We start from the raw sequence: 27,373 nt of genomic DNA, 5'->3' as shown, positions 1-27,373 counted from the left end.
TTGAACCCTATGTTAAATATCACCTAAAGCTTTGGATTGTCTAATAAAAATCCAGGCACCGCCCTGGTAAATCAAACTGACAGCCTTGTGGTTACTGTGGATCTAGAAGAGGAGTGGGAACAGAGTAAACATATACTACAGCTGAGTGTATTTGTTTATATATATATATATATATATATATATATATATATATATATATATATATATATATATATATTATATAAACAGGCAATGCAAACAGGCAATATATCAACTTTGAGATATATATACATCAATGTTTGATATATATGTATTGACTTGGAGCAGGCACATTCTTAGTAAGCTCAGTGGGGTCCTGATACTTACATTTTTAATACATGTAGTCTAGCATTCATTTGAACCAAAACATTATTAAAATTTATTATTTTTCAAATTAACAAATAATAAATTAATATATACCGGTATATTATTTTGAATTATGCTTTCTGTTGGACTACTAAGGGGTTTTTAACATTACCTCCTAATCTGTAATAAATAATAGGAGTGTTTTTTTTTTATGGACTTCAAAAAGGGTCCTTATATTGTTCACAGCATAGAGAGGAAACCTTTTCTGCATCAAGGTTAATGGTTCTTGTAATTAAAACTAAGTCTACTGTTTATTAAATGCTTTAAATGGATCGAGTGGTTGCAAGCCACTTTGGATCCCTGCTAATAGGCAGTCTGGGCGTTTCCAGTGCCTTTACAGGTTTAACCGCATTACTACTTCAATACATTTATGGTTATAACATGTTTTTAGCTCTTAGGCTATAAAATGCAAAAAGCTAACGCACCCACCACTACATTCTAAAATATTCAATATATCACTCTCAACAGCTAAAATATAAATCCTATACCTTATAGCAATGCATCAATATAAAAGAGATACTAAATTCAAATATATGCTTAACTTCCAGTATATGGAAGTGTTGTATAGGATACATTGAAAAATAAGAACTGTCCTCAAAAGGCAGAGACTTGACTTCGACCAAATAGGGATCAGTTTTTCAGAGATCCTCAGAGCATTGACCACACAACTTGTAGTTAGCAAGTCGAGCGATGTCGAATGGGGTCTTGCTCTGGGCTTATATAGGATTTTCCCTCCATTGAATACATCAGAAGTCATAAGTAAGTATCTGGTCAACTCCTTTTTCTGGTAAGGATCTGATCAACTCCCTTTTTCAGAACTGATTGGCTATAACTTCTTGACAAAAAATATTGGAACATGATTTCATTGCTCTCTTTTTCCAACTCCTCCTTTTTCTAAAAAGTCAGGTGGATCAAAGTTCACAGAATCCTTGCTATAATGTAATACAAGTATATGTGTATATACTGTATGAGAGGTGTTTTTAATATGTAACACCAGCTCTGTTTGATTATATTAAGCTGGGTCAAAAAATATATGTCTCTCTTAGCAGCATATTACACTATGTAACACAATTTTTGTTCCTGGGTAGTAAGTGTTATTTCTTAATTGCTTATGCCTCAAAAGTATAGAAAATGGCTATTATTATTACAGTATAATCGTAAATCTCGAAAAACTACTCACTTCTAAATCTTTTGTAGTCATTTTTGTATTACTTTAGTATAAATACATGTTAATTTGGATTCATGTTGTTTTTTTCTGACTTTATGTGAATGAAAAGACACGCATTTGCCCGTTTGCCCATTGGAAATAGTGATATTTTGAAATATCACTGTCCTGGTCACAAAAGCAAAGTCTGTGGGGAATAATAGCCATTTCCTATACTTTTGAGGCATAAGCAATTAGGAAATAACACTTACTACCCAGGAACAAAAACAAAACAAAAAAAAAATTGTTACACTGTGTTATCTTAACCTTTTCAGTGTGTTGTCAGTGGGCTAGTTTAACTTTATATACAAATATTAACAAAGTATAGGACACAAACTGCCTTTGAATAAGCACATAGTGGTCAGTTCAGTTATTTTCATTTAAATTTTAAACTATAATGAACATGTTAAGTATAATGTCCTTATTTAACTGTGTCATTCTCTGACTATGCCTGACCTCTCTCTGTTTCTAAAAGTTACCTGCTCAAGCAGGATTTAAACACCCTGTTTTCTTGCCAAGACTATTGTTTTTATTAATATGAAACACCATTGAAAGCACTTCTCCAAATTCACCAATGAAGTCAGTTTTCTCCCAGACAAAGTCGTTACTTATTGGATAAGAACTGATGCTGGACATAACTCCCCTAATTCGTGGAATGCTCGGTACAACCGTCAGGTTTTCTTACCATTGAAAGACCTTGGATTCAAAACTGCAGACTACAAGTAAATCTCACTTTGACTGCAAAAAAGAACCTTGCATATCTAGCACCGCTCTGCTTGCAATCAGATAAGGGCAAGGCTATTTTTCTGTAGATTTATTGTGTACTAAAATTATTGAATACAGTTTACACTTTGACAAATATTCCAACCTAACAGTTCCTGTTTTTTTATTGCAGGAAAACCTTTATATAAACTAAACATTTGTATTCTTTAATTGAATGGATATTGTAATGTCTAAAAGATATTTTGCTTAGTTGGAGAAAGAAACTGAACTAATTCTTAAATTGATTAAATGTTCGCTCCTGCTTTTACAGTATATTTGTTACAGTAGAGCCTTAACAAGCAAAAAACGATAGGTTGCGGATGCAACTCCGGATCCCTGAAAGAGAAAATAACCATTAATGTATGGGACATTGCCGTCAGGCAGTAGGGATTGGCTGAGCTTTATAGCAAAGCTGCCGATAGGCCTCTGTGCGAGCTGCCATGTAAGCCCGCACCCCTGGGAGCTTACTATACGCAGCGAATAGAGACTCTCTTCCTCTTTTGCTCTTCGGGCCGAGAAGGCTTCTGGAGCGACCTCGCAGGTTAATGGTTATTTTCTCTTTCAGGGAACCGGGGTTGCATCCGCAACCTATCGTTCCCTTTCAATTCGAAAATAACCATTAACGTATGGGAACAGTGTACCCAAGCTGTCGCGAGGGAGGATTCTCGGCAGTAGGACAGACTTACGTCATAACGCAACTGCGTAGGCAATACATCTACGTATATGTGGAGCTGCGCCTCAGCGTCTATGCTCGCAATGACACCTGTCCTGAGGTGGGGTATCAGACAGTACATTGGCATCCTGAGGTGCCACAGAGTGTAGTACAGATGCTCCAAACAATGGAGCAGAGGAATCCAGCATGTTTAATCTGTAAAACCTCATAAAGGCTATGATGGTAGGTAGCCCAACTGGAGGTCGCAAAATATCTTGCACTGGCACCCCTCTGAGATGGCCAAGGACATGGCAACCCCTAGTGGAATAATCCTTCAACTGCCCTACGGTGGAAGGCTGATATAGGCTAATAAATAGCATCTTTAAGTGTAAAGGGAGATTTCCCTTCACCTAACAGTTTCTGGCATAGAAACTGTAATATTACTGCCATAGGACAAGATATTGGGTCATGGCCCCCAATGCCAGACACCAATCTTGGAACAACTGCCACTTGTACGTGTACTGCGACCTGGTAGAGGGCGCTCTAGCGCTCTGAATGGTCGAGATCACTGCTGTCGAAAGCCCTAAGGCTGATGGAGACCTTAGAACTCTCCTGCAAAGCGGATACATGAAGGTGAGCTGCATGTAATTCACTGACGCGCCAACGCTGACCTTCGGCCTGGGACAATAGGTTCTGCTCGCAGGGGAAGCTCCCGCGGTTGACCATGCAGTAACTGCACCACGTCGGGAACCATATCCTCCGAGGCCACCGAGGAGCGATCAGAATCACTGTCGCTCGCTCTACCCTGACCTTCTCTAAGAAGGCTGAGAGCATCGGAGTCGGTGGAAAAGCATATAGGAGAACTGGCGGCCAATCGTGAGCCAGTGCGTCGACTCCTAGGGGGCTGTCGGGATCCCTCACTGAGAACCATAGGGGGCAGTGCGTGGTCTCTCGCGAAGCGAAGAGATCTCCCTGAGCTCTGCTGAACCATTCCCAGATGCGCTCTAGCAACTGAGGGTGGAGACGCCATTCTCCTGCAAGAGGGACTCCTCTGGATAGGAGGTCCACTGCGTAATTGACTCTGCCCGGTAGGTGAACCGCGCGCAGAGAGGTCAAGCGCGGCTGTGCCCATAGCAACAGCCGTGCTACCATTTGGTGAAGGCGGGGGGACCGCAGGCTGCCCTGGAGGTTGATATACGCCACAACCGTGGTGTTGTCCGACCGCACCAACACGTGCTTGTCTAGAAGCACTGGCAAGAAGTGCCGGAGGGCGAGGTCCACTGCTCTGAGTTCCAGAGCGTTGATGTGGGCTGACCTCCAGGGTCCTGACCACACTCCGCGGGTCCCTGAACCATTCCAGACTGCTCCCCAACCTCAGTTGGAAGCGTCGGTCGTAACCACTTCCCTCCGGAAGATGGGACCCAGGCGAACGCCCTGGCGGACGTTTGCCGGAACTTTCCACCAGCGTAGTGCTTCCCAGCAGGTTCAGGATACCGTCAACCTGCGGTGTTTGTCTCTCCGCGGATGTAACGCGAAGGCATTGAACCAGGCCTGTAGAGGTCTCTGGTGTAATAAGCCCAAGGGAAGGGCTTGTGAGGCGGCAGCCATCAGCCCCAGCATGCGCTGACACAGCTCCATGCTGATTGTTTCTCTCAACCTGAACAGGGAGAGACACCGTTCCAGCGAGGCAACTCTTTGTGTCGACAGGGTCGCTTCCATGGACACTGAGTCCAGATGCAACCCCACGAACTCGGTCTGTTGGCTTGGCACGAGGCGGCTCTTCTCTGAATTGACCTTCAGACCCAGCCGCTGAAGATGGTTTGTAACCATCACTGTGTGCTGTGCCAGCTGCTCCTTTGACTGCGCGCAGGCGAGCCAGTTGTCCAGATAGTTAAGCAGTCGGACACCTTGAGCCCGCAAAGGGGCTAAAATGGCGTCCATACATTTTGAAAAGGTTCGAGGAGCTAGAGACAGACCGAATGGGAGAACACAAAACTCGTACACCCTGCTCTGGAATGCGAAACGCAGATACTTTCTGTGACCCAGGCAGATGGGAACGTGGATGTACGCATCTGTCAGGTCCACGGTGGTAAACCAGTCACCGTGCCGGACTGACTGGATGATGTGCCTGTGCGTAAGCATCCTGAACGATAACCGCTAGGTATCTGTTCAGTACTCGCAGATCTAAAATAGGGCGGAACCCGCCGTCCCTTTTGGGCACTAGGAAGTATTTGGAATAGAACCCCTGGTCGATCAGAGCAGGGTCTACTTGTTGAATGGCACACTTCCTGAGCAGTGCCTGTATCTCTGCATTCAGAGCTGAGGACTGAATCGAGTCCTTTACTGCAGTTACACCCACTCCCCTGAAGGAGGAAGCTTTAACCGGAACTGAAGGGTGTACCCAGTGGAAATGGTCTTGTGCACCCAGATGTCGTTGGCACACTGTTGCCAGAACTGGAGCTGTGGAACAGTGTAGGGGTGGGCTAATAGCTGCCTGGGTGTCTCAGGGCTGCTTTGGCTGCTCACTCTCACGAGGGGCCTGGCCGGAGCCACGAGGACGTGACCTGCCACCTCCGCTAGGGCGATATATTACGTGCCGCGGTTGTGTAACCCCAAGCTGCACTGATAGACCTGCGGGGGGGGGGGGTCTTACCACCCTGTGGTTGCGCCTGCTGTTGTGGCGGTGCCTTGTGCCAGGGCTGTCCCTTGGGCCGATTCGGCTGGAACCGTTTGATTGGCCATTTGCTGCGATGCCTCTCGTGCTTTGACAGAGCGTTGTAGCATCTTCTCTACTGCCGGACCAAACGTGTGTCCGGGAGTGATTGGAGCATCCAGCAAGGGGGCCTAGTCAGGCTCCTGCACTCTCGCCTGCGAGAGCCAGAGCTGTCTTCTGGCCACCAGCATTGAAGCAATGCTCCTGCCCTGAGCCCGCGCGTTGAGCTGGGCTAACCTTACCAGCAGCTGGCTGACCGTGTCTAGATCGCTTCTGAGGGCCGCAGAAAGGCACTCCGGAAGGTCTCTAATTAGTGCCGCCTGGTAGACTGTCAGTAGACTGGCTACATTAGACAGTCCGACTGCCTCCGTGGCCGCAGAATACCCTTTCTTTATGTGTATCTCTGTGGTCCTGCACTGTTTATTAGGACACGCTGGGTCCTTAGGAAGCCTAGACAGTGTCGGCATTTTCACCAACGTGGCGAACGCAGCGTCCACCGGTGGAAAGGACGCTAGGCCAGCCTTGCTGCCCCCCTGCATAGTAAAGGCCGAAGCCTTGCAAGACGTCGCAGGAGCAGAGGCCGGAGCCCCCCAAGTAGACTGCACCTCTTTAACAAAGTCCGGGAATGCTGGGAGCATCCTGGACTCACGGGACTGGGCCGAAGGCGACTCAAACAGAGATTGCCGTGGAAGCTGTCTGGGGCCAATCAATACCCAAGAGTCTGATTGCTCTGTCAACCACAGACCACATAGGGTCGTCAGTGTCCATCGGCTCGGGCTCAGCGTCCTGGTCCGAGTGGTGGGAGGCAACCTCAGCCTTTACACTGTCCCCTTCCAGGATGTCAGAAGCATCTCTGGAGACGGCATCTATATCCCAGTCCTGCTGCGGCTGTATCGGAAGTGTCCTATAGAGGTTGTGGGGGGGCCACTGGTTGATTGGAGACGGGTCCAGTGGGCTGCTCTGGGGCTCGAGGCATTGCAGTAGCCATAGACATAAGCAGGGACTGCTGTCCCATCATGACCTCCATGAACTGAGTCATCTTGGAGGTTAATTCTGCCACCTCAGGCCTGTCCCTACGACGAGGAGACCTGGAGCGCGAACTAGACTCCCGACGAGGGCGTGCCCTAGAAGGGGAGGGGCTGCTAGCCCGAGCGCGTCTGGTGGGGGACCTCTGTCCAGCTGAGATCTGGTATGCCGGGCTCGTGGAGCGCTGCAGTCTCCCTGGCGGCGTCACAGTGGATGATGGCGGGGCTGAGACAGTGTGGGAAGATCCCGGTGAAGGGGATTGCCCACCCGCTGACTTCTTGGACCTTTGTCGAAGGGTGCGAGTCTGGAAGACAGCACAGAGACTGCAAAAACCCCTATCCACCAGCACGGATGCAGCGTGCTCCAGCCCGAGACATGCCAAGCACTCCTCGTGAGGGTCACTGGCAGGCAGCTTAGCCTGGCAGGACGTGCACCGGTGAAAGTCCGACATCTTGTGCGAGCACGGCACCGTAAAAATTGACCAAGCGACAAGCGCCGAGTCGAGAACGTCAAACAGCAAGCGGCAGAGCGCAGATGCGTTGACCGTATAGCGTCAAAGCGTCGTACTGTCGAGGCGCCGAGCGTCGAGCACGTGGCGTCGTAACGCCGAGAGTCGAGCGTATAGCGTCGACGTCGAGCACCGAGTCCCGAGCGCAGAAGCGACTACACCGAGCGCTAAAGCGCTGACACCTCGCAGAGCGAGTACCGAGCGTCGCGACGCTAGCACAAAACGCCTAAGCGTCAGCTGACCCGCAGAGCGGAGACGCTGGTGATGGTACAGTGTCTTATTTGGTGTTAATACTTACCTAGGTGCTAGTGGGAGTATGTGCTTGGTGGTCATCTTCTTTTTGGTGAAAAGGTTTTTTTTTTTTTTTTTTTTTTTTTTTTTTTTTCTGGAACGCTGCAGTGAGTGCTTGGTGTACTATAAATAATAGGAGAAGACGGAGACCACGAGGTTAAACAAAAACGCAATGCCGAAGCAACGCGCGTCCTAAAATATATATAAATAATATATATATTAAACATAAATATATATATATATATAATAATATATATATATATATATAAATATATATATAACACAATTATATAATCCAATAACCAACAATAAACGTACGGAAATAAACTCGGAGAAGGGGCCAAAACCAGCTTCTCAATCCTACGCTTTGTGAGTACAATCAGTACGAGCTCTAGTACCTACCGCTACCGATGCTGAAGACAAAAGACAAAAGAGGAAGAGAGTCTCTGCGCGCTGCGTATAGTAAGCTCCCAGGGGGGCGGGCTTACACGGCAGCTCACACAGAGGCCTATCGGCAGCTTTGCTGTAAAGCTCAGCCAATCCCTACTGCAACATTAACACTTGTTCAGTTTTCTTAGTTCAAATCATTGTAACCTGTTCATAATTTGCTGCTGTATTATTTATGCTGGCTTTATATTCTTTAAAACACAGTACAATTATTATAATATTCTGACAGTGTAATTTAGTACTGAACTTATTTTGTTTTTAACTGTAATATGTTCTTTCAACAATAATAATATTATTTGTATAACAGTTTAACATTAAAGTATTTTATAACCTGTATTTCTAATTCAGTTACTTCAGTGTAACAGTTGCACCTAGAAATGGTAATATTATTTTACTGAATTAAGTCTGAATTGTTACAGATCTTTTTGAAAGGAGTATATACAGTATTACTATAATTACTGACAAAGAGTATATCATACTATTTCAATCAATACAGGTTAGTTTAAATAATCCAATTCATGTCTAATAACTCAGAACGTTCCCAACAGGATTTGAACTGCGCCAGCCTCAGCTTGAACTGGTTTTTTCGAACACCATGAGAGAGGCCTGTGCATCCAACGTTTTACATCAGAGGTGTGGGCAACGAGGGCCTTTTCTTGATACCAGCAAAAACTTAAATCTTGTTAGCTGTGACCTGTGTGTGTGCTGAATAAAGCTTTTGGAACGAGAAACCAATGTGTCTGTCTCTCATGTTTTCTGGTTGCCTGTGAAACGCTACAATATATAATTACAAAATACTATAGTTGTAGTCGACCTATTGAAATGTAAATACGATCTACAGGGGTTTATACTAGGGATGTTTATAAGAAATGTATTACAGGTTACTTGAGGATTTTTATTTATTTATTTTGCTTTTCTAGTTACTAGGGATTTAATAACTCTTAAACTTAAAAAAAAAAGCCAGGACATACAGTAAGTATCCACTGTTCTGTACAGGAGTACATTATATGATGTGCAGATAATTTGCCCTGGAGATTTCCTTCTGCACTATAGTTTCTGCTAGTTACTACATGATTCATCCAAATTAGTTCACTCATTAAAAAGACTGAAATTAGAAGTTTAGAACTGTTATTAACAGTGGGAACATTAAGAGTCATTAAGATAGACAGTGTAGTAAAAAGAAAATGATATACAGTGGTAAAGTAATTTTAGAACACTATGTAAATATTATGTTATTAAAATGAAAATGTATTTAACATTTGGAAATTATATTTAATTGGTGGTGCTACAGTAATTGGGCAACCTTATTTCCCACACACAATCCCCAATGCAGTTTCTATAATTAGTACACCTTATTTTTTGTAGCAGTGGAAGAAGCCTTGCTGACAGTAAAACAATGGTCATTTTCCTCTAACCATGGCTTCATTGCTACATATATGGATATGGTTATAGCTTCTATTTTGTGTTGTGTAGATACATAAAGCACACACGTTTTGCAAGACAGACTTTATTTTATGATACTTAAGTCTGTCAAAAGCTTCTTCCCCTACAACCTACAGTATCTTATTTTCTGCTCATGACCTAATATCTGAAATGAATGCTGCTAAATAAGCATGAAACTGTTCATTGACCCGATTGACATGAAATGTCCAAGTGTAAAATTATTGTTCTAATCTGAATTCATATACTTTATATTTACCCCCCAATGTCTCTGATCTAAGTGAAGCCGGCTAACTTGAGAAATCATAATTAATCTTATAAATAACATGTTTACCACCTCAGTTATATTTTGCTTTATATTTCTATAAATTTGGTTGCCCTACAAGTCAGTTGGGATAAGGACAAGTTCCCTGGTACAGCAGACATTTTGCAAACCTGACATATACAGTATTTGTTAATGTAATCTATGATTATACGTAAATAAGCATAAAGGTACGAGGAATTATTGCCTGCAGTCGAAGTATAAAAGTCATTAAGCAGTAGCTAGTTTATATTGTCATCAGGGTTGTCACCTTTTACACAGACCAAACCCGGACATATTTCTCAGGCATCCTAGCTCTATCAAAACTACAGTATATTGTAATACAGTTTAACACAATACCACCAGATCTCGGTACAGTATACACAGTATTGTGCTCTTTATATCTGTAGCTGTGGAGATGACAATTTCTGAAGCAACAATTCTGTCTACATGCTTTTTTACTATTTTGTTACAAATAATTTCTGAACCTGAAAAGCCCATTTGTGATGGTCAAAATTATTTTACAGCCATTGTGTGATGGCAAATTTTGCCACCTCCCACCCCATAATAAATATTGTAATGACCCGTGCCCTTGAATATGAAGTAGAGGACGGAGATGTTGCCAGGTACAATTAATAATTGATTTATTAATTGAAATCACACCGTCCCTATTTGGACCAAGACCACACCGCAAAAAACAATAAAAAATAATCTATCCCTTCTCGTTATTTACTACTCCCCACTCTCCCTTTCTCTGGCTCTCACTCTACTCCACTCCCAACTGTCGGTCACACACACTCTCTGGCAGGTCCTCTCTCGCATTGTAATTGACACAGTTCTGTGCAATCATTTGTTCTCCACTTGAACTTTTGACTATCAACTCTTACATTCCTGTATAGGCTCTTTCCCCTCAATTATGTCAAATAATTGAAGGTAAGGATGTCAATCATGTTGCCATTCTCATTGCATCATCAGAATTCATTGATCATAGAGTTGTTGATTATGGAGATTTATCATTAAAATCCAGTGACTCCTGCCTTTTCAAAAATCTTTCTGTTGGTGACTTTGTTCTCATCTTCTCTATCTTCTGGGACATCCTCTGTTCTGCCTATCCCCATCGCCATTCTGAACTGGATCAGTATCTATTTTACATTGTAGCGTTATCCATGAGATATGGGGGAATCATGTTCTTTGAATATAATAAAGCATGTTCAGCCAAAGCAGCAGCAATTCTCTCTTCAGATAATATTATTATTGATTGGTCTTCCCCAGACAACAATCTCTTTAACATTATTATTTTCAATGGCCTTCGGGCCAATGCATGCAGGGTCTGCATCTCTACTCAACAGCTCTGTGCCCAAAAACAGCAGTTTCCCATTCATCCTCTAGACCTCCAGCTACCCCTCCCAGATTCAGAGGTTGCATAGCGACCCCAATTAATTCTCTTCTCCCTATAAGCAGATCCCATTCAAAAGATGTTTACGACTGCCCCATCAATTTCTCCGGATCCAAAGAAATTTGTAATAATTTTAATACTTCTTCTTGCACTTGCCCCCAATGCAGATTCCTTCACATCTGCAACTGCTGCAGGTATGCACACTCAAAGTCCATTTGTCCAGTCATCCCCAAATGACAAGGAAAACTATTGTTAGTTTCCACCCCCATCTGTATCCCAGCTCTTGCCAACACACTCCAGCAGAATCCCGATAAACAATTTGTCGCCTATCTTATTAATGGCCTCCAGTATGGATTTTCTACAGGGTTATACAACATCCCACCTATCTCTCATTCATCTAAAAACCTCCGATCAGCTAATCTAGAACCCCAAGTCGTCTCATCTTTAATCCGAGCCAAAGTGGACAAAAGTTTCAAAGGCTGCCCCTTCTCTGCTCCACCCTTCACTTCCTTTAGAATCAATCCCATTGGAATTGCCGCCCGGATAATCTCTGGAAAAAAGCATTTAATTATCAAGCTCTCAGCCACAAGAGGCAGTATCAATGCAGTAATTCCCCACGAGCAATTCTCTCTTCATTACATTACAGTTTTAGATGCCATAAAATTCATAAAAATAGCAGGTCATGGTGCCTGGCTTGCAAAATCTGACATATCTGATGCATTCAAAGTCATGCCTATTCACCCATGAATCGGCATTTACCTCTTAGCAGATTCACAAAGGAAAGTCAGTTTTTTATTTCTACTTTTAATTTTAAATAGATTCAAATACATGTTTACTTAATGAAATGTGTCTGCTAAAACAGTATCACTGCAGCAACTTGGAGAACAACAAAGAAGGCCTTCTAAAAATGATAGGCATTTGCTAACTCTCAATTTTAAAACTTAGCTATGGTTCATTAACATAACACAGTGGAATGATCACAGTTTCATGTAGTAATTGTAGGACAGTATTTCACATCTGAAAACTTCAACAAAATGCTTTATATTTAAAACTGATTAAACTGATTAGCAAGCACTGGCAAAATCAGCTTTTTGTATACGATACGTTGACATATTGTTTTGGTACTTTGCGATACCTGCACGGTGGATAGTAGTATCAACACGTATCGATGATAACAATCCAAACAAATTTGCACCATTGTTACAGATTTTCTAACAAGTCTTACATAAACAGTTTTGGCTGCTACTTAATTAACCCCTTGAAAAAAAAAAAAAAACACACAAAACTGCTTAACCTAAACAAGAGCAGTCCTACAGGTACTACAGTAGCAGACACAGTTTACACAGCCTCAGAGTTTCTGATCGCATCATAAATTCCAGATTTCCTAAATCCATTGATGGAAATGTCCGGTCGGCTTTTAATTTTTCAGCTTTCATCCAGCTTTCAGGTAGTGGGTTGAGTGACCGGCAAAGTCTCTTCGGGGGCGTCACATGTACATAGCCAGAGTTGCACGTTTCTTTCTTCATTTTTTTGAGCAGGAGTAGAAAGAAAATACCTTTACGTTTATTTATTGAGAGCTGCGTTTATTCGAGGGCAGTGTCTATTAACCATTTGCAGTCCTTTGTCGGAAAAAAGCACAGGTCTCTAGTTGTTCTTTCTCCAGAAAAAGTCAAGAAAACCTTTCAATTGCTGAGTGAGATTGATAGGAGCCGAATGAAACGGAAAAAAATTGCGTATCTGATAGCCCCATGCGCCACAGAGATAGCACACGCATAAACAAAGGCGATAGCTGCTTCTGCATCCAGCGCTCAAAGAATATCACAGACATTTGCAGAGCTTTTTGAGATGTTATCGTAATAAAATAATGACTTGGATCACATTATTGAGAAGTTTTATGATAAAACAAGTGATCAGGAAAGGATTTATCAGTATGCACGTGTATAAAGAGGTATGTAAAAAATACAGCAAACAAGGGGTGGGGCTTGACTGGAGATGCAGTACTGAGTGTTCTTTTGTGATTCAGTGCCTTTCAAATCTGTTTTACTCTGAAAAAAAAAAAATTAAATAGCACGTGTGAAAATAAATTGGACCTGATGCGCATGACAAGCGCTGAATAAATGGACCACTAAGGGTTAAAAAGCTGATATCTGAGTGAGGTGTTAATTTGAGGGCTGCGCTAATTCGAGGGTGGTGCTAATTCAAAGTAATACGGTATTAAAAAAAAAAAAAACAGTAGTTCAACAAAGTTCCTGATTTCCAATCCATCAGATTATGAACAGTTAAGTAAGAGTAATATATTTGAGCATATATTATTATATTTGACCCATTGGCAAACTTGGATAATAACATTATTATGCTAGTGTGCCTACTTCAATCGCTGTGGACTCTGCTTTAGCTGTTTAATCACAGGTGAAGTGTTTGCAAAAATTAAGCCACAACTGAATATTTAATTTTGAACTCCTGTTCTGTAATTCCACTGCTGTAAATCTGACATTGCTCTAATGAGTGGCAAAGTGCCTGGTTTTTGAAAGAATATACCATAAGTTATGTTGCTGCAAAAGAAAACGTATTTAAAGAAAATGTTTCAAAACATGTCGTTTCAAATTACATTTTTAAAATTCTTACTGTCCTCATACCTTCCAATGCCATCTCAAATAGTTAGTCTTATTGATATTTTTTCGTATAGGCTGTTGCTTTTAGTTGTTTTGAAAATGACAGCGCTGACCCAACATGATTTTTTAATTGCTCTCTATCGGTAAGTGGTGTTCAAGACTGTCTCCATGGCTACCATAAAAGAGTCAAAATCATACTAGAGGAGAAGTGTGGCCAATAGTTTTGCTTCACCTAGAATTTTAGGTTGAGACATTAAAGAAAAAAAACTATAGGAACATAATTTAGATATTTTATTTAACATCATGTAATCAAAGAAACTATAAAATGATACCTCAAAAGTCTACAGGAAGCCATCATAGTAGTACAGTATTTCATGTTAGATTTTGAAATGCCACATTTTTCAATTTGTCAGTTTTTCATTAAGTATATGGAAAACTACAAAGAGGTATGTAATTCAATACGTTATCGTAACATTATTCAGCAGGTTTCGTTCGACTTTATGAAGCTAAGTGTCTGTGTCCAAATATGAGCATGTCATGGTTGAGGTTCTGCTAACAGATTCTATGTGACTTATTATGTACGATATTATAGTTATTTTACTGTCTATACATTCAACAGTCTATTATTATTTTAATACATTTTAAATCCAAAAAATTAAACAGAACATGAAAAAAGGTAAGTCAGTTCTAGCAATTCTACAGCTTATATACAGGATTTTAATGAGGAGTTTTAAAGTGCTGCAATAAACATATTTTGTACTGTGTTTAATTGATACATCTTTGATGTGCTCTTCCCGTGTCACAAATGCTTCTGTCTCTATGCTGGTCTTTTTTTAGAAATTTTCCCAGTTGATACAGCTGTAATTTTTATGGCAAGTAAAGTAAGCCAATGTGTGGTCTAGCCTGTGTTTTGTTTTAATCTGATTTCATGAGTAATCTGTCTAATCTGCTGATCGAGTTCTAAAGTGTCTTTTATTCACTAATGCACGATGAGCCAGTGTGCTGTGTATTGTTTTTGTATTGAAGAAGCTATCTGTATTTTTTTTGTTTTGAGTCCGTGTGCTGTTTATACAACTGTATGGAATAAATCATTATCAATGACCCTTCTTTTCAAGAGAACTGGCACAAGATCCAAAGCTTACCCTAGTTTTATAGACCAATGAGGTAATCCATCTTTATGCAAACACACATTGATCCATACACTTCTCTTTCCATAACAGTAATATCCTTGCAAAATAAAACTGTAAAAACAATCTCCCCATTTTTATCCCTTCCCTGGTTTCTAACAAGACCTCAAGTCCACAGTAGGTTCCAACTCAGAACACATTATCTTTGAATCTTACAAACCTTTCATTTAATCAATGGGGTACCAAAGTAAACAGTCCGACTAGATCACGTTGGAACCTAATTCTTGATAAACAGCAATTACACCCCAGGATAGTGTGGGACATTAATAATAACAGTAAGTTAGCTAACACAGTTCTAACCTGTAGTTTTCAATTACGCATTTTTCTATTAGTGAAGTGCGCATGCTTTTTGACACAGTGGTGGTTCTGTAGTAGTAGGGGGAGTGGAAAAAGGAGGGAGCACACCCTCCACTGTAGCCATTATTATTTTATTTACTAATTGGGTTCTACAGGGAGTTTAATATTCTATATTGCCGAGTTTGAATCACAGAGTACCTGGATTGTAAATTAAGACTGTTCTGTGAACTCCATAAAACAAGAAAACAAGTAAATGCTGTCAGTGTACGTCACTTGCCGGAGAGTGTATGTGTCATATTTTCATCCACGCTACTGCGTAAAGGGTAAAGGGCAGCAGTGGCGATTTAATACCTGTTTTTGCTTATTGAACTGTGAATGTTTTTTTTTCTTTTCTATACAATATCGCCAGCATTAAGTACGCTATCAGTAAGAGTATTAACATCTGTGTAACCAGTCTTCTAAGCTCTGTGCTGAATTTAAAACAAAAGGCGTATGAAAAGCAATTGCCTCCCTCTGTGCAATTAAAGGCTGTTTTGCCTCCCCTGTTTACTGGAGATGGAAAAGAGAATTTTTCTCAGTGGGGTCGTCGGTTTGAGGTATGCTGTGAAACAATGGCAGATGTGCAAAAAGCAGTATGTGATTTTTTTTTACCATCTAACAGGAGCAACTTTCATCTATTGGGATAGCCTGCCTGACAATATAAATATATAACTATACAATGAGGTCTGTAAGAAAATGCAAACTGTTTTTGGTCAAAGCCAATTCATTACCAACTTTCAGAGTTATTTAAATGCTAGACCCCATCAGCCACAAGAACAGCTTGAAGTTTTTGCTGCAGAACTGACATGTTTAGTACAGCAAACTTTCCCAGACTATGGTGGTGCAGCACAACAAGGGAAAACTTTCCGCCGTTTTGTTGCTGGTCTTGATTTCACTCTTCAGGCAATAATTCATGAGTTTGGAGCCACCACTTTAGCAGATACCTTGAAAACTGCATGCCAGTGTGAATGTGCTTGTACAACACTACAGGTTATGACACCATCTGCACCAACTGTTGTCAATACCTTGCATTCCTCTAACGCTGATGAGCTCTCTGCAAAAATACAGTGTTTGAAGAGGAAAAGCTGCAATGTGATGTTAATCGAATGCACAAATACTATCCAAAAGAGCCTGGATACCAGCAGTGCAATCCTATAAGTGACTTCTAATCACCAAGCTAAAACAAGAATTGGAGCCCAGACCGAAGACATCAGTTTGAGAGGGGCAGAGATAGATACTATTTTAAAAAGACGCTGCGCACACCGCGTCTTTTTGAAACTGCAGTTACCTTGCCTGTGTGTTCAGTTCCTTCTTTTGGTCTGATGTCACCACTCAGCCATTTCTTGCCACACACTTAAAAAGTATTCTTGATAAAATGTACACATTGACAGAGATTATTTTTGTGTCAGATGTGAAAAGAATGTGTTGAAAACACTTTCAGTTAAGGAGCTAATGTTAAACTATGTTTTAAGCAACATTGTTAGCTGTTAACCCTAACTCATTACATTATTTTTTTCCTACTGGATATATAATTATCCCGGCATTGTATAAAATGCTTACTTTTATTACACAAGAACAAATGAGAACCACATAATATTTGGGGATTTTTAAAAAACAATCTGAGTTGAATGTGCCTTCTGGAATGATAGTGTATAACACAGGTTTTTGGCTACTTGGATTTTTCTTGGGGTGTGTGTACATATGCAGTTAAAGATTGGAATACATTCATATACTATATGAGAAATTATTATTTTTAACAGCACACATACGTGCTTCAGAGTTTTGTGGTTTGAATAATAATGCTTTCAGTGAAGTGAAAATGAGGTTTGTTACATGAAGTGCAACATGTCTGTATTTGGAGTAAATGTATCTCAGTATTTATTTTAATAACATAAGTGTAGGTCATAATACATAAAAAGAAAACTGTGCTTGTTTGTGATGCCACCATTGTAAAAGTAAGCCTGAATCAATAAAGTGTCCTATTTTCAAAATAAGTACAGTGCTTCCCTAAACTATCAATGTGCTACCACTGTAGAATGACTATCAAAACGGACGCAGAAGAATAATGATTTCTAGTTCAAATAGGTTTCACAACACCCCCACCCCCACCCCCCCCCCAAAAAAAGCAATGTAAATTCTTATAAGAAAGGAATTTGTTTCTAACATCAGTTATAAAATTAAATAAATAAATAATAGAAAAAATCAAATGACTTTATGGGGATCATGACTATGCTGTTTTGGCACAGCTGAATGATTGTTTACAACCATAAATGTGTTTTAAGCATATATTGACAGATTGAGTTTATAACGCACTGTCTTTGCAAAGCCTCTTCAATTTGTCTGTCATGAAAATCCTAGTGTGGCAGCTACTGTTGGACCTAGAGTACAACACGCTTTCATTTATAAAGGATTTGAGAAGGCTTTTTTTTTTTATATAAAGAATTATTTATGGTTTAATGGAAAACCCTGTCAGTGGCATTCTGAGAAATGTGTTTCTTCTGATAGATTAGCCAGTGTCTTATGTAAGTAGGTGCCTTGTGTTATGTAATATTACTCATGTTATCTAAGCATTCTGGAAACTTTTACAAAAACAAACCCAACTGTTAAATGAAAGATATTCAGAGTGGCTGTTGTTCTGCATCCTAGTTTCTATTGCTGCTCATATTATTTTTAAATCAAGATTCAAAGTTATTATTCTTATCAAATTGTAGCTTGTTTTCCACACATTTTTATGGTTACATCTTATTGTTAGAAACGAACAATATTGTGGTACTAGTCCAAAGCATTACAGATCGATCGATCACCTGTTTGCACCTTGTTACTGAACGATTACTGTACTGGGTTTTGAGACGTTGACACTGACAGCACCAGACGAGATGACAGAGGGAAGAAAATATTTTAAACGTGTCACCTTGCTGATCACGAAGCTCCACTTGAAATTGACACAGATGACACAAGTAAAATGTTTATTTCATTGTTCATTATGTGTTGCTATTTACAAAAATGCTGGATGGTTTGTGGAGTTGGGGGTTACAGCCTTAAATAACTATACTACCTACAATAATTCATGTACTCACATACACAAGTGGCCTTCGTTAAAAAGACAATGGATAATTGCAAAGCACATGACATGGTTTATTTAGATTTCCAGAAAACTTTTGACAAAGTCCTGCATACAAGATTATTTCACAAACTGAACACAGTAGGGATTCAAGGAAATGCATGCACATGAATTAATTACACATGAATTACCTAATCTACATTAATGAATCTGAATTAGTGAATCTATTTAGCAAAGTCTTCTTGAGCAAAGAAGATTACTCGACGATCTGAATCAAGCATTCAAAATTTTAAAAGGTATTGACAATGTCGAAAAGGGGCAGAAAATAGGAGGAACTTTTTCACACAGAGAATTCAACATATTTGCACAGGACTGTAAATTTGTTTTTCACATATTAAAGTCTTCATGTACATGACATATTATTTTCCGTTCTGAAATGTTTCCCAATTTACATTGTTAGCATTACATTTTATTGCTAATTATCTACCATTAAATTCACAACTTTGTTTTTAGGAGATCAGTTGACATTGCAAATGGACTACCCCTCAATTACATCTTCAGACATGACAGGTCTTGAATATTCAATTACCTTCTTTTCCAAATCCAAGTGATTTTGTAGAGCTTATGTGTAGTCGAGATTTTTCCTAAAGAAAACAAAATAATGTTATAAAAGTGGTATAACTTACCTTTTATAGTTTTACAGCTTTATATAGTTATTAATTAATTTTTAAAGAAGTATAGCAAATTTACAGCAATCTACCAGAATGCCCAATCTGCCCACCTTCCGTTTCCTCTCAATTACAATGTCTGCAGTCAGCTCCTAGCAACTCATCATTAACAGGGAATCTATTTCTCCATGAAAACTGTCACTAGAAAAGACAGCCACACAGGCAGGATAAAGATGGGCTGAGTTAATCTCAGTGCTGTCTGATTAAACAGTAATTCTTATCATTCTTCTCCTTATGCCAGCCACCTGACAGTACATGCAGGGCAATGAACTTGAACTGCCAGAACATTATGAGTCTATCATTGCCATGATTGCAGGAAAGCAAATATTTTTCATATCGGCCACCCTTCCCTGTCAGCATAGTCCATTCCTGGCATAACTGTAGAGCTGCATGTTATATAAGTACAACAACAGTCTCTCAAACCAAGAGGGCTCAAGAGAGAGAGAGACAATGTATATATTTTGGGGTACCATGCATTTGTAAAATTTTTTGTACACTGTATACTGTAAATAAATGAAAACCACTAAAAACAAGTACAGTTTAAGAACAAATCACATCAACTATTTAACCTTTTTAACTGTTAAGCTAAAAAGCTTTACAAGCGTACAGTTCTGCACAGCCTAGTCTGACATTATAATCTATTCAACCAGGACTGATATTACAGGCTTCAAGCTGTGATGGCCATGTGGAAGCACTTTATATACTGTATATACAACAACAACTATAATAACAACAACAACAACTAAGTAGAAAAATGCCTCTGGTAAAACCTTCCTCGGTGTAATTCATTCTATTTTTTTTATTTTTTTTTAAGACTGGATGGAAATCAAATGTACCCTATCATCCTATCATCAGAGTTCCACCTACAAAGTGCTTGTCATATTAATTACAGTCGGTGAATCACACTTGCAATTATCAGGTGGTGTTGAAGCACTCACTGGAACAAAAAAAAGATGCCTCTCTTGCTAATGATATAACCTTTTATGTTTTTTTTTTGTTTTTTCGCTGTGAGCATTAGTACCTGTTAATTACGACAGCAGCTCTTAGTTTCTCCTGCTGTGAACCATTAATCTAGCTGACGCTACCAGTCAGAAATAAAGTACAAGAATTCCGTTACACTGGTCTGTCAGTAATTCAAGGCAGATACATCATGCTTCTAAGAAGATTGTTGACCACTTTCGGAAACTTGATTACATTTTCATGTGCAAGCAGCATTGAGTTTCTTGTCATATCTGTTTACTCAACTGAATGTGAGTAAACATGAAATACCACATCTGTGGATTTTTTTTTTTTTTAATTTTTGTATTTATTTGTTAATATTTGCATTTTAGAAAATGAATACATTACTTAACTAACCTTTTGTTCATTTTCACCAAAAGCCCAAGATGCTTTGATGCATTTGATGAAGATAAATGCAAGACAAATATACAGTGCGTATTATTAAGATAACTTTTGCAAAAGGTAAGACTATTTTTCAGCATCATCAACAAGGTAATTAAGGTGTCCAGATGTTCTGTAATATAAGCTAGTCTGTGTCCTTGATAACAGTACATAGCTGCACTATACCCATACAAGTATTGCAGTGGTCCATACCTACTTTCTGGAGCATTTTACAGAGCCAAGGAATCCCCAGTGCTGTAAAGTGCTCTGTCAAATGAGACATGTTCCAGCAGGGTACATGTTCATTAAGATAACTTGTTAACAAATTAAACAAATCTAGTTATTTATATAAATATTAGACATTGAGGAAAAACTTTGCAAAATAATTGTACTATATAAATATATGGAGCTGACTCTTTGAGCTAATATATAAGCTTTTCATAATCATACAGCCCCTCATTAAACCGATATAGACATGTTTGTCCAAGATAAGGAGTTACCAGATTTAAAAAGAATACAATAAAATCACACACACACACACACACATACCTTTATAGTGCTCAGTACATTTTAAATCTATATCATTGTACTGAAATAACACTAATTGGTAACAGAAAATAAATCACTCTGCTCCATTGTACACATTGGTATATAATGTAAATAAAAGATTATTTTAAATTGAAACTAAATTATTTTAGCTGGGTTTTTTTTTTTTTTTTTTTTTTTTTTTTTTTCAATTATTGTTATACTACTTAGTAGCCTAGACAATTAGCACAAAATAAATCCTGGTGCTACACAGATGCTCAGAATGAGTTGGAGGGGTTAGTGGTACATAAGAAAATAAGAAAGTTTACAAATGAGAGGAGACCATCCTGCCCACCTTGCTCGTTTGGTTGTTAGCAGCTATTGATTCCTATTTTTGTGTCATCTGCAAATTTAACAAGTTTGCTTACTACACCAGAATCTAAGTCATTAATGTAGATTAGTAACCCTGTGGTACTGGTTACCTAGATCCATTTTGAGATTACTCCTCTAATCAGTACTTTCTCTTTTCTACTTGTTAACCACTCCCTAATCCATGTGCATGCATTTCCTTGAATCCCTACTGTGTTCAGTTTGAAAAATAAGTTCCCTAAACCATGTCATATGCTTTGTAATTATCCATTGTTGATGTTGCACCCTCAAAAAAAAATCAAGCAGGTAAGTTAAATACAATCTCCATTTCCTAAAACCATGCTTACTGTCTTCAAGGATGCTGTTACATTATAGGTAATTTTCCACACGTGTGAACTCTATTGCTCCCAACACGTTGGGGAAAACCAGAAATATCATAGAAATTTGTTTTCAAGGCTTGTAAGTACATGTTCCCTATTAAAAATTAGGTACTTAGATGTTTGCCTCAAAAATGGATTGAGCACAACTGTCAACGCACAAGAAAGTGGACTGGGAAATGCCAGCAACAGTTGCAACTGTTTAAAACATGCTTTCAAAAGTTCTTAACAAATTGATGCAATTGTAAGTGTCACAATTGCTGGAAGCTTTAGTACATCTAATTATAATATTTAAGAACCCTCATTTGCACTCCATTTTTACGAATGTATGCAGGAACACCCATAATTATATATTCGTCTAAGGACGAACCACAAAAAACAAATGCTGCCACAAAACATTTCCTAAAAAGTTGTTATATAACGTTGCACTTGTTTAATACATTTCACCCTAGACTTCCAACTTGTTTGCAGCTGGTTTGCGACTATTGCGACTATACATTTTATTACATCTACCCCTGAGTGTTTTATAGTCTTGGAATATAATATTGCACTTCATACAGGTTGACAACACATTCAAGTCTTAAGTATAGCTCAGCAGGGTTTACCAGCTGAGTATCAGTGGGTTTACAGTACAAAGCTGGCATAGTTCCCATCTCTCCAGCAACAGCTAACAGAAAAGTTTGGTCCTCAGTGTGTTTCCCTGTTGTTCATAATTAGGATTTACTTGTAAAACAAACAGACAACCTGCAGTAGAGGAATCGTTTTTGATTGTGGAATTTATGACATCTCAAATACTGTATAAATGTAAAAAAGGCAGTTGGTCTGGTAGATGTGGGTTATAATTAGAGTATCAAAGATTATATATTCCCTAAAATCTAAGAAAAAACACAGTGCAGTGATAAAACACACATTGAGGTCAGACTGGATATCAGAAACCTGTAGCAGCTGGGAAGTGTATGTCCAAAAACAACACTGTCAGATATCTGACCTACAGATAAGTACAGTGCATATTCTGTATTGTAAGAAAAATAGTTTGTGTTTATGAGGGTTTTATTTAGTCATCAGCCCACACAAATCTGTTGCATCTGGATTTTAAAGGCATTGATTTGCTGCAACATCTTACAAGAATTCATCTTTCCAATTGGAACAAAGCACGGCCAGAATGACTTTTTTTTTTAGACTATTGCACACTATTAAAACCTTTGTTTTTAATGAAATAATTGTAACAAGACTTCTCAGCATTAGCTCAGAAAAGGTTCAAAGCAATGACGAGGGACATGCAGCTTTCTAATTTTGACCTTAAAACTTGCTGTACTCAGTAAGAAATAATTTGGCTGAAAAATAGGTGTTTATTAAGGTGACACCCTTCACTGGCAGATAGTTATATAATTGTGAACCTGCTTGTCAGACACAAGCACCATGCTTTGCTTGTTAATGAAAAGGCAAACAGGTCCAGTGTGCAACTTTCCATTTTAGTAAATTTGTTTTCACTGAAGTTATACACATCTTGCCCTTCGAATAACTTAATGGAATTAATTTATACAGCATTATACATTATTCCCTTCAAAAACAAAATATATGTTGGCTTCCTTGTTATTAAAATTTTCATTAAAAAAAACTAACTTTTTTTACATTTCAATATGTGATTTAAAAGTAAGTTCTATAATGAGCTTCTTTTGCTTCTTTCTATAAGGGATTACAGTTTCAAAACAGAAGAGAGTACATGTATCTTTGTAGCTTCCATTTGCAATCTGCAGCACTAACCCATGCTTTGGAATTCCCACAAGTCCTGTTATAGTTTGAAAGCATTGTGTTATGAATTTAGTTTAGCAGTGTCATACAAACAAAACAATCTAAAAAAGATTGTAGTTATTGTAAGCTTTGGCACAGATACACCTTTAAGCTGCACTAATCAGCACAGTGTAGATTATGAGGGACATTGACTGCAGATTTTGTCTTGATTGGTTTCATAACAAGGCAATCACATGTACATCAATGGAAGAAGAGTTAGGTCAGACCTGTCCGATGCTTTGGCAAAATGAAAAAAATGACAAGAGTATTGTAGTCTGTCATTACTCTAAAAAATGAAATTGTCTTATGTGGTGGATATTGATATTGTTTTGAGCGTCAATTTTAGCTTTGTAAATAAGGCCTTGGAGATATAAATTGAGTGCATAGCAGACATAAAGGCTATTACAAACAAAACATTAATAATAATAGTGCCTATATATATATATATATATATATATATATATATATATATATATATATATATATATATATATATATATATATATATATATATATATATATCTCGAACAACATGTTGGACAATTATTTGATTTTATGTTTCAGTTATATTCATGCTGACTGAGCAAGGTCCGAGGAATCCATCACTTTTCTTTCCCAACAAAGTAACATCCACAAACCACAGCAAAGCCCCCAAATTAATTGCACTCAAATCTAAACATGCAAACATGCTAAGCCTGAGCCTCCTGATTGGGTAAGACCTTACAGCGTCTCTAATTACACTTTAATTGCATGCAGAAATACAAACTAACTGCATTTTAAATATACAACTACATGTGTAAATACAGCCAACAGTCAGCATTTTAAAATGTTGTTACATTGTAATTGTGTGTACAAATATGTGTAGTTACTATGTTATGTACATTGTTAGTAGCTAGGGACACTTAATGTTAAGTATTACCCCTTACTCTCAACTGGAGTTTACTTTAAAATGTCTTCCCTATATCACAAAGGGTTATAGTTATGTTATGTCATGCTGAAGGCACCCTACAGTACCCCATTCAACCTGATCTACTATCAAAGTGAATAGTAATAATATAATTTTGTGCAAACATGTCACCTTCTATTTAACCATACAGGGAGCCCCATACTTACTTTTAAAACTAATTGTGTATGTGACTCAAATGGGAGCTCCAGCTAATTTATTCATCTTCTCATTGTTACCAGCAGCAGCACTTGTTTTGCATTAGGATGGTAGGGGGTTAACTGTGGTGTTATATAAGCTGGCTTTCTCACTGAGGCAGTATGATTGAAATCAATCACAGCAAGACTCACCTCCAGAGAAGTGACAGTGTGTGCTCCGAAACAAACAAGTCAGTTATCTGTTTCAATAATTTTACCAGAAAATCCCTTTTATCGATATTACAGATCAGAGGAATGTCAAACTGACCGGTAGAGACATTAATCGGTTCTGAACGGGAAATTACAAGTATATTTAGAAAATGTGTATTATATATATAAATAATATAATAAATGTTTTTGAACACCCTCAAATCAGCCATATTAATACCTTAACTAACTAAACTACACATAATGAACACATATTGACAATCATGTGATTGCCATTCACTTAATTCATCAGTTCATGGTTGTATTGCGAGTATTTGAAGTAACTAACTTCTCTGTATTTTTCAGTTGGGCATTTAAAGGTACTTAACATATGCAAAATATTTTTGTTCAGAAAAGTGACAACATTTTGCTGTAGAACTATCCAAAACTGAAGGAAATGTGCACATTGTCCTTATTTTTTAAATCTCTTGATTACAAAAAAAATGAGTTACATTTAAAAGTAATATGCTTTATAAATTATAAACGTAATATTTTCATATGAACGGCATATCCATGTATATGCATATACTAGGTGTAAAGCAGTTATAGTAGGTCACTATGTGAGTTTGTATTGTACTGTCTGTGCCATTAAAAAAAGGATTAGAACAACCAGTGCTCTTCCTTATAGATGATTAATCAAAGAAGCGCTGTATACCTAGCTGGCTCCAGTCTGTGTAAAAATGTTTTTTTTTTTTCTTTGGTCTGTCCTATGTCCTTATTGTGATCCCATTAAATATTAAGCTGTCTTCTGCTCCTAGACTGTGCTGCACTTGAAATTTGGGGAAATAATTTCTGTCAAGCTTGATTACAAGTTCTACAGTTCTACAGAGTGAAATGTTATCAATAGTAATGTATTTTTTGAGTAAACCATCTATATTATTTATATAATGTATATATGCAATATTATATATTTTTAAAATTGACTAGGAATTCAAGAGGAATATACCTTGATTTCCTTGAGACCTCAACCTGTTCCATACTACAGCCTGGCGATGTAGATTTAAAGGAGGGACTTCTCAAACATATCTCCTTTTCCACTAAAGAGAAAACTACACTTACATAACCAAAGAAAGGCAGTGTTGTGACATGCAGCTCAGTTTGTAATTATAATATGTTTTAGTGTAATTGTTTTCATCCTAGAATAATGTTCCAGTATGCTAAAGCACTATTCTTAAGAATAATATATTTTTCTTTACACTGTAGTAAGTTAGACATTATGGTTAGAAGACAGAAAAGACAAGTCAAGACAAAAAGTCAGACTGTGAGATGTGCTGCTTTGACCACTTCACCAGAGAAATAATGGGGTGTATAAACGATTCGATTTTAAAAAAGAAAACCGGTCCTTTGTTTAGGAAGGATAAAAGAACTTCTCAATAGCTTTGCAAGGATGAACAATGGAATAAAAAGGTACAGAATATTCAGAGTCCCATCTTTCTTTCATCTATTTTCTTTACAGTCCCCTCTGTCTTTCATTTATTTTCCTATCTCACATTTTGATTAAACAACACCCTACAGGCTACTATAACTTCCAGAGCACTTCACTGTGCTATTGCAGCTGGTTCAACAAAGATACACAAAATTTCAATTCAGGGAACTGGTTCATATGAACAGCAGCAGGTTGTTTATTTGTCTGGTGAAAAATGGGTTTAAAGCAAAAAGGAAATAAAGAATATGTTTTTTCAGTTTGACTAATATTTCACTGATTAACACAAGGGCTGATGAAATTGGAATATTTTTGTGGTATTTTATTGGTCTTACGTTTTGAGAAAGGGACGTTTAAGTTAATGAAATGTTTAAATGGCAGATATTCTAGTGCCAACAGCGGTGCTTTTGTATTACTGGAGATGACGTGACATGGTCAGTTAATTTCAAGAGTTGCTGGTAAAAGCTCGGCCATGTGGTGTGCAGGGTGAGTCATAGAGACAGGGGAGTGCAAGTTCATGTCCTGGCTGTGCAAAGTAACCCGTCTTCACTGAGGATTCCGAAGAGAACATCGCATAGGGAAGCAAAACCCTATTTTCCTCAACATGCTACAGCAGACCCTTGCTGGTCAGGTGCCTAGCGAGCTTAGGCGGACACCTACAGGGCTGGCCTTTGTCCGCCAGAGGCCAGTACCTCTCTCTCAAGTTCCTGGATGTAAAAGAGATGGCTGGCTTGGTCATAAGATTACCCAATTAGGGGTAAAATAATTGGGCAGACTAAATGTCAGAGCAGAAATTCAGGTGGTACATGGTGCAAGAACATAGCTTAATGCAAAACAAACACAGGAGGATGTACTGCCTGATTTCACGTACCTCTTGCAAAGGCTGGATAGCTCGGTTAAATTGTATATAGTTCATGCTACAATCACACACAATCCCATTGAGGTGGGCACCTGTGATTGTACCCAGTCCTGCCTCTGCAGCGGAACACCAGATGTCTCAGCAGCTGGGGCATATCAGCGATATCAACGTGGAATGACCGCAAGCTCCTGATTGCGGGCTGGGTGCCATTTCAGGTCGAGGTTGATCCAGTTTCCCCACTGCTGGAAAAAGAG

Source organism: Polyodon spathula, chromosome 7, assembly GCF_017654505.1.
Source record: "Polyodon spathula isolate WHYD16114869_AA chromosome 7, ASM1765450v1, whole genome shotgun sequence".
Taxonomy (NCBI): domain Eukaryota; kingdom Metazoa; phylum Chordata; class Actinopteri; order Acipenseriformes; family Polyodontidae; genus Polyodon; species Polyodon spathula.
Note: the sequence above shows the minus strand (reverse complement) of the source record.